At 36.2% G+C, this 8,309-nt stretch overlaps 1 long non-coding RNA gene across 1 annotated transcript; it reads right to left on the bottom strand.

Moving 5' to 3' along the window:
* Nucleotides 1–508: 508 nt before the first annotated feature.
* On the bottom strand, nt 509–7,874 carry LOC138241741 (uncharacterized). The gene is made up of 3 exons (XR_011191007.1): nt 7,763–7,874; nt 830–893; nt 509–562 (listed from the first exon to the last, which is right to left on the bottom strand). It is a non-coding gene; the product is annotated as an uncharacterized lncRNA (long non-coding RNA).
* Between the last annotated feature and the right edge of the window lie 435 nt (nt 7,875–8,309).

Raw genomic sequence — 8,309 nt, 5'->3', positions numbered from 1 at the left:
AATCACAAAGAAATCCAAAAACATTTCAACTAGAGATGAAAGGGGGAGACAAAAATAGAAACGGAAGTTACATGGGGTGTAAAGTCTAAGAGAAATTCAAGGAAAAAATAGAATCAAGTCAGAACCTACCACATTAGCAGGCAATTATGATTTTACTGGAAACACAGTGTAACGAACAGTTCTTTCCGGACCCTATGTGGACGACACAATCCGACGAAGTGGGGAAACACTAGAGAAACATCATGCAGGAATACGGAGCTGAAGACAGGGGGGCGTGTCCAAGGTGCGCTGGTGCACGGGGGAGGTGTGGCCGAGGGGAACAGTCCAAAAGAGTAGTCCTTAGAGAGTATCCAAAACACAAAGGTAAGTCCAAAACCAGGAGATCCATCAAAACACGGAATTAAAACACGAAGGCCGGGTCGGAACCGGCGGACAGGGAACAGGAACGGGAACCGAGATTAAAACCTTAATGGGACCAGGCGCTTCCAGGTCCCGGACTCGCACGATACGGAAATCAGATGCAGAGCCTGGATGAGCGTCAGCGCCTGGCTTTTAAGGTGGGCTGGGAAAAGGAAACAGGTGCACAGAATAAAGTCTCAAGTTAAAGGGCTGGAGCGCCCTTAAGGAGGGGGAGCTATAATCGTGACACAAAGACTGCATGGAGTTTGTATGTTCTCCACGTGTTCTTTCTTTCTTGCAGGTGTTCCAATTTCCACCCATGATCCAAAAACCTACTGGCAGGTTAATTGGCTTCTGGGAAATCTGGCCCTGGTGTAAGTAAGTGTTGTGCCCTCTGCTAGATTAGCATGCTGCCCATGGTGTACCTTACCTTGCACCCGTTGATTACTGGGATAGGTTCCAGCTCCCCCATGACCTTGAATTGGAAGAGGCAGCTAGAAAATGGATGGATGAAAAAACAGATACCAAAAATAATTCACACTGTAACATTGAACAATGTAACATTATTGAATACATATTGTTCCAGAGAGATGGGAATAATGGAAGAGGAACAGATGTATTACATACATACTGTACAGTATAAATGAATATTACATTTCAGAAACTTAAGATAGAGGAATCAGAGATATAGCAACTCCAATACATTCCAAAGACGTTAGGAATATGCTAAAGATTACCAAATGCAGCTGTTGAATATAACAACTCTGTATAATGAAATTAAGAATTCTATCATAAAAGATAAAGTATTTCTAATGGGAGACTTCAATTTCCCTGCCATAGACTGGGAAAGAGCTATGGGAATATCAGCAGCAGAAACTGAAACGGCAGGTACGGTAAGGTCAGTGACTGTTTTCTATCCTAGTTTGTCAAAGCATCTGTAAGAGAAAATTGCTACATAGATCTTCTTTTATTAAACAATCAAAGAATCAAAAGAAACTGTGACAAACAGGTGGTATAACAGAGAACTGTGATCATAATATGGTGTGCTTCAAAGAATGTTTTGACACTATACGGGTTGATTTAAAGCAATAGTTTAAAATTTCTATAAGGCAGACTGAGATACAACTTTTCAACTGTTCAACTGGCTACGTATGAAAAAGATTTAGGTGTTTATGATAACGCATCATTTACATCTTATGTGGTAATGTGGGGAAGCAATTAACAAGCAAAAGCTATATAGTTCAAGTAGAATTGTAGAAATGTATTAAATGAATGTTGTGTTAAAATTGATTAGGATATCAGTAATTCCTCAATTAGAATATTGTGTTTAATTTTGGTTACCTTATTATAGAAATTGCTGTTCTGGAATGAGTCTAGTGCAGTACATCTTTAAGGGATGTCCTACACTGACAGGCAGAAGTAATAGAAACCTTATAGTCTTGAACAAAGAAGATTATGTAGGAACCTAATAAAATTATTCCAAATTCACAAAAAATCAATCCAGCAGATTTTTTCAGAATGAAGAGTGAGATATGAATCAGAGGGCATACTGTATATGGAAATACATGGAAGTACATTTAAAACAGAGAACAACAGGCATTTTTTTACCCAAAGGTTTTTGGGAGAATGCAACAAGCTACACTGTACATCCATGTTGTAAAAGCCGATACCCAGGCTTCTTTCAAGAAACATGGATGGGATCCTTGGATCAATTAAACACTACAGTATCTACAGTAGCAAACTGGCTAGAAGAGACAAATGGCCTCCTTTGTACTGTAAATCTTCTTATGTCTTTATGTTCTTAAATGTTTTGTAAAACGCTTGTCACTTAAAGTTATATACTGCATTTAAAGTCCTTTTTAAAACACTATGGCTTTTTTAAGAGCTTTTCAACCAGAAGGACCATCAGTTCCATTTAGTTCTATTTAGCTAATAGTGTAGCCAAACCTATATAGTTCAGGTAGAACTATATTTTCATGTTTTAATCAATGTAGGAAGTGTGTACCCATTACCAAGGGTCAAAGAGAATTTTCTTGGCTTAGTGTGAGTTTTTAAAATCTCTGTTGTATAATTGGTGTCTGGTATTTATAAATAGGTATATAAAGTTATGTCATGTACAGTATGTCTGTGAGACATTTTGCTAGCTTATGCTACTGTAGCTTCTATGTTCCCTCTGCAAATTTTGGAGGCAGAAATGGGAACAGTTTTGACCCCTGATGAACTCAGGTAAAGCATTGCTGCCTATGTAGAGCAGTCATTTAATGTTGCTTCTGGAAGTTATGCATCTTAGGGACCTGAAAGAACAGCGTGGCCTAAGTTCACACAATGAGGAAGGTCACAGCTTATTAAATTGTTCATCTTGAGCATCGAGTACAGGTAAGGAGACCTTGATTCATAAATAATTCAACGAGAGAATGAGAGTGCAGGGAGTCTGTTTTATTACAACCTATCCAGTGGTTGAAAGGAAATACAGTTAGAGCACACTGATATATAACCAGGTTACAGTTTACCTTCAGCTACCTCTCACTGTATCACATTATATTGTGAATACAAATTCTAATCTTTATGATCATGATCATGGGTGCTATATTCCCCCCTTGATTATATATCTATCTTGACAAATTGATATTTGTCATCAAATGTGACTGGGTTATTTTAGGTTATACAGATGTACTACAGTACCAACTGCAAAGCAGGCACTTCATATACCTAATCTTACTCATCCTGTTTCAAATAGACTGATGGATTCCAGTTTACATAAAACTGGGTTTAGTAGTTATTCAGTATTTAGTGACTTTAAGAATGGAAACTGTGAATGAACCGAGACCATGAATGAAAGAACAATGTCCAATCTAAAAAATATATAAATGGAGGTTCATATAAATGGAAGAACAACACAGTTTCATTACACCAAAAATAATCAAATCACTTCTCCATCATGTGTATGGGCACATCAATTACAAAAAAGCACAACTGTTACTGTACAGTATATGCGGAGCTGATCTAAACACTTCACATATATTCCTGCAGTCAGAAAAAAATAAAACCCTAAAGGTGACTTCCCCAACTGTCTTACAGAATGTATGGGCATTGTGGGAAAGATATGGGAACTGGTGATGAACACTTAGGAGATGTATTATATCACATACACAGACCACATAGCACATAGAACAGAGAAACACCTGAACTCTGACTTCTGTCTAATATAGCAGGAATAAGGTTCCTGAGCCAAGCATAAAAGTGGGAAGGCACAATCAGACATTTGGTATTGCAATCAGGCACAAGCTTTTACTTTGTTAGTTTCTTTTTTTTTCTTAAATATTGTTTTCCATCATGCATTTTGGTTTTCATACAGTTTCATGTTTCACATCTCCATGCATGTTCTCTAATTCTAAAGGAATAAGTATCAGGACAACTACGAGGAAGAGGAATTTTAAAGGATTTCTGTTGGAATAGGAAGGCAGTGAGACATAGCACAAAAGAAAACCTTAGAAAGCTCTTGTTTAGCAGCTGCTTTATTCTTCACTTTTGTCCCCCTCTAAAACTCTCAGAGGTACAGTAGGATTGGGTTAAAGTGAGTATTCTCTCACATCGATTCTTTTTGCTTTTGGGTTCTAATATTTCTTATTATCCATTCATGAAAAATATATTTTAGCTTCAATCAAAAATCATAGATCAATAGAAGCAGGTGTCTAAGTAATAAAGCCCCAGCAACTTTATTTTTTCTCCCCATGCCCCCAATACCCAGTTACCATCAGTAATGGACTGCTGTTGCCATGGTAACAGTTCGTTTCTGACATGCGCAGCTCAACCCCTCAGAAAGAGAATCATTTATATCTCCCCACACACTCTCACAAAAGGAGTCTAATTGCTGCATTTAATATGAAAGGAAAGCTGGTACTGAAAACAAAATTAAATCATATGCTGTAATGGAATTCCTGATGCAGGTAGTATGCACACTTGGGTAACACCACATAGCTCCAAGTATTCACCAAACAGGTTACTCCTCTCGATAACAGGGTATCATTATAGCGTTAATGTCTTCTTAGACAAAACCTTCATAAAATAATTTTAGGATGCACAGAGAATATTAGTTTGACTCAGAAATCATAATATCTTGAGATTTAAATAAGCTTTTACAATCAATGTGTAGGCACACACACATAAATCATGCCAGGATATTTCACAAAAATATATGTATGAATAACAACTTTTTGTTATTATGTGTCACAACATAGTCCTTATTTTACATTACAACAGTAATGATCTTTGAGCTAAGTGTGATGATGTTGTTGTCAAATTAGGGAGGGTTACTGCAAAGTCTAAACCTCCAAATGGTAAATAAAAAATCATCAACAGAGTACTGCACTGCCAGCTAAAGAATGTCTCCTTTGTGAACTTTTTATGCTGTCCCCTTCACACACTTTCTCTTGCCAAATGATATATGAATCTTAAATTTATCAGAAAACACCACCCTTTGCTAAGATCCACAGTATGATGATCATATGATATGCCAGTACATATGCAACATAGTGAATCAGAGTCACAGAGTTAGCATAGCATGGGCGCCTGGTGATTATAATAAGGTTAATAGCACTTCCATGACTTTCACTTGTGTTTGCAGCCATTGTTGCTACTGTGCAGTAGGAATCCCTTGGGGACTCCCTCTAAAATGTGACAAACTGTAGCTGTATTTGGGTCACTCTACAAGATTGACAGGGTCTGGATTATGCAGTGTTTGCTGTCAGATAGCAACATTACTCGAGTCTCATGGTTGCCCTAGTGACTCCATGATGTGACGTTCCTGTCAGCAACATTCCAAGATGGCATTCCCACTCTTGATTTAAACCATGATGTTGTTGTAATGGGATTGGAACCATTGAAACGGTGTGCCTTTTATACATATAAACTCATAAGCATTTCATACTACAGTGATTATTGTCATAATTTTTTACATTTCGTGGATGTGAATTCTACAGTTATAAACAGTCTCTCATGACAGCAAAAAGGTAATTGATTAGTGCTGCACAATAATCTCTCTTTCTATCTATATATTATGCATACATCATTAAACTACTGTAGATACACCAAGGTTAAATGGAACAAAAGTACAAAATTAAGTGTGCTACAAGCATTACTCACATAAAATACCATTAGTTTTATTTAAGTCTTAAAGCTTAAAGTTTTTAAAGGTGAATTCTTTAAAACCTCAGAATGTTCTTTTAAATGGAATTCAATTGTTAAAAAAATATTTTTCTGAATCAAATTATGATGTTATTCTTGCAGTCTGTTTCTGCCTTCTTTAAGAAAACAAACACATAAAAGTTCCACCAGTTAGAATAGGGAATTTAAAACAGGTCTGAAACTTTAAAAGTAACTTATAAACTGTTTAGAATGCTGTGAGGAGGGGGTCTGTATAAAATATTAACAACTTATACGCCTGAAGTTATGAAGCACTCATCTATTAATAGGCTGACAGATACTTTGGGAAATTAAAATGAACAGTGATGCACCTCTGAGCTGCGCACATGTACCACTGGAAGACGTCTTTGTGTAGGTGCCTATAGATTTACAGTACAAGCAATGATATGAACTCCAGGTGGGACACGGTTAAGCCTTGAAGCAACAAAAAAGAGATCCTGGGGGTTGAAGCAAGACCCCCTCCATGGAATTAAGTGCAGTAAAACCCCAGCTGGTAGAAAAGAAATGGTCCTGAATAATATTTCATTTGTGTTTCTTTATGTTTTGAAGATAAAAATACCACTACCAAGATCGTAATTCCAGTGAGCTTCGTAACAGAAGACAAGAAATACTAATAAATCTGAAAGTAGATTGACTATATATACAGTATTTCACATGGCCTCACTTTCTCTGTTTAAATATTTATTTTAAGTTATTAGCAAGTGAACTTTTAAAATATAATGTATTCACAGATTGTATAAAGAATGTCTTCTAGGTAACATTATGCTTCCTCCTCCTGTATTGTAATGCAAGTAAGTGGTCATCTCTCCTTTGTTAAGTCTCAAAGAATTTCATTCATCTACCCAAACTAAATATGTCCTTCTGGATTTCATCAAAGATTACTTTCTTGTCCAGATCTGATTGTAGGTCCACCTAAATAAAATTGGCAGTGGATAATTATGCCTGTAATTACACATTTTGACCATTTTATTTGATTTTGCTTCAGAGAAATCACACCCCCCTGATGGAAGATTGGAACTTAACTTCCTTCAGACAACATCAGACAACAAATATCTTGTACAAATATACAATACAGGTATATGGTATATACTGTATACAAACATTCTAATTTTGATGTGATATGATATAGTCTTGGGTTATACCATTAGCCTAACTGCAGTATGGTAACATTCAAATTCACAGAACCATCCAAGTCTATAGTTTATTTTATACCTATACTTATTACAACAGTTATTGCTATACCATCCATACTACAAAAGGCTAAAATGGAAGTACAAAGAAACAACAGAAAACTCTATAATCGCAACACTTAAGGGCCTGGCTGGCTGAGAGCTACATAACTTTTCAAAGTACATGTAACAATGGCTCCAATTTAAGCTTAAATATGACCAGACTGATAGCCTAAATCAGACTTTTGTGTGAAACTTGATAAGAAAATACCATATGTTACAAGATACAGTAATCTCTAATCCAAATGAGCCTCTGGAGATAATCCTACCAAACTGAAAACAAAACAGCATATTTCCTTGTGATGTTTCTTTTGCTCCACAGGATTGGAAAGTAATTCTACTGTATATTATCCATTTGATCTTCAATTTCTGACACCAAAGTCTATTTCATCTGACATGTACAGTACACTTGCAAAAAGTATTTCAAATAATTGCATCATCTCATAAAAACACATTGTGTATTATTAAATGTTCATGTATTACAGATAAAATAGCTTTAAAATGAATGTCAGTTTTAACAAATATTTAATTGCACAACAGAGAAGTAAAGGAATAATGCAATAGATGTCAGTGTTGCATACATTAATGTTGCCGTGATGAGCCTGGTTCATATTTTAATCAATTATAGTATTTTCTGAAGGCTACAGTACATACTGCTAAAGACAACACTTCTTACATACAGTATCACTTCAAACAAAGGAACAGACTGTAAGTCTCAGAAATACAGCAGTTCTGAAAAATACTGCAGATATACAGTAGCTTAAACCACGAATCCTAAAAGAACCGGCATTCCACTTTCAAGTTTACCAGCTAATTCTATTGTGATGATTACCAAAGTCAAGCCTATACAACAGTAGTGTGTTAACAGATAGCCCATAGGGAGCTTAATATTATTTGTAGCTTTATGTGCTCATTGTTGAGTCTGAAATTACATGTATGGTTGAGGTCACAAGTTTTATTTTCTTTGATCTTTTTCCATGTCTTGATTGAGAAGGCATGTCAGGGAGACTTTCACATGCATTTAAGACTGAGGTACATGAAAGACTTTCTCTGCGTAGTTTTATTGCTTCACATTCATCAAGAAGCATAAGAGCTCAAGTAAATTAATAATAGACTCCTCTTAATGTTTTGTGCTTTTTTTGCATGAACATCTCCATTACCTGTAACTTTGGCTTAGTAAACATGTCTGTTTCAGGACTTTTCTGTGTGAAAGTATAATGCAATAGAATGAGGATCTCAGTGTTTTTTTTTCACCATGTGCTTTAAGGGAACAATTACGAGCTAAACATGGTGTTGAAAATGCTCTTCTAACTTTACCAGGCAGAGGGAAAACATCCAAAGCTTAGGGCTGTTGCTCACAATGCCCAAAGAATAGAAAAACAGCCAAGGCAACAGCCTATACACCAGCCATCAGCCCCTTCCCTATGGTATGGCATCTACACAATCTGAAATAAGATAAGAAAACAAAGTACAGCCTGA

The sequence above is a fragment of the Lepisosteus oculatus genome, chromosome 11 (assembly GCF_040954835.1).
Source record: "Lepisosteus oculatus isolate fLepOcu1 chromosome 11, fLepOcu1.hap2, whole genome shotgun sequence".
Taxonomy (NCBI): Eukaryota; Metazoa; Chordata; class Actinopteri; order Semionotiformes; family Lepisosteidae; genus Lepisosteus; species Lepisosteus oculatus.
The sequence above is the reverse complement of the archived record's forward strand: the minus strand, read 5'-3'. Positions and strand labels throughout refer to the sequence as shown.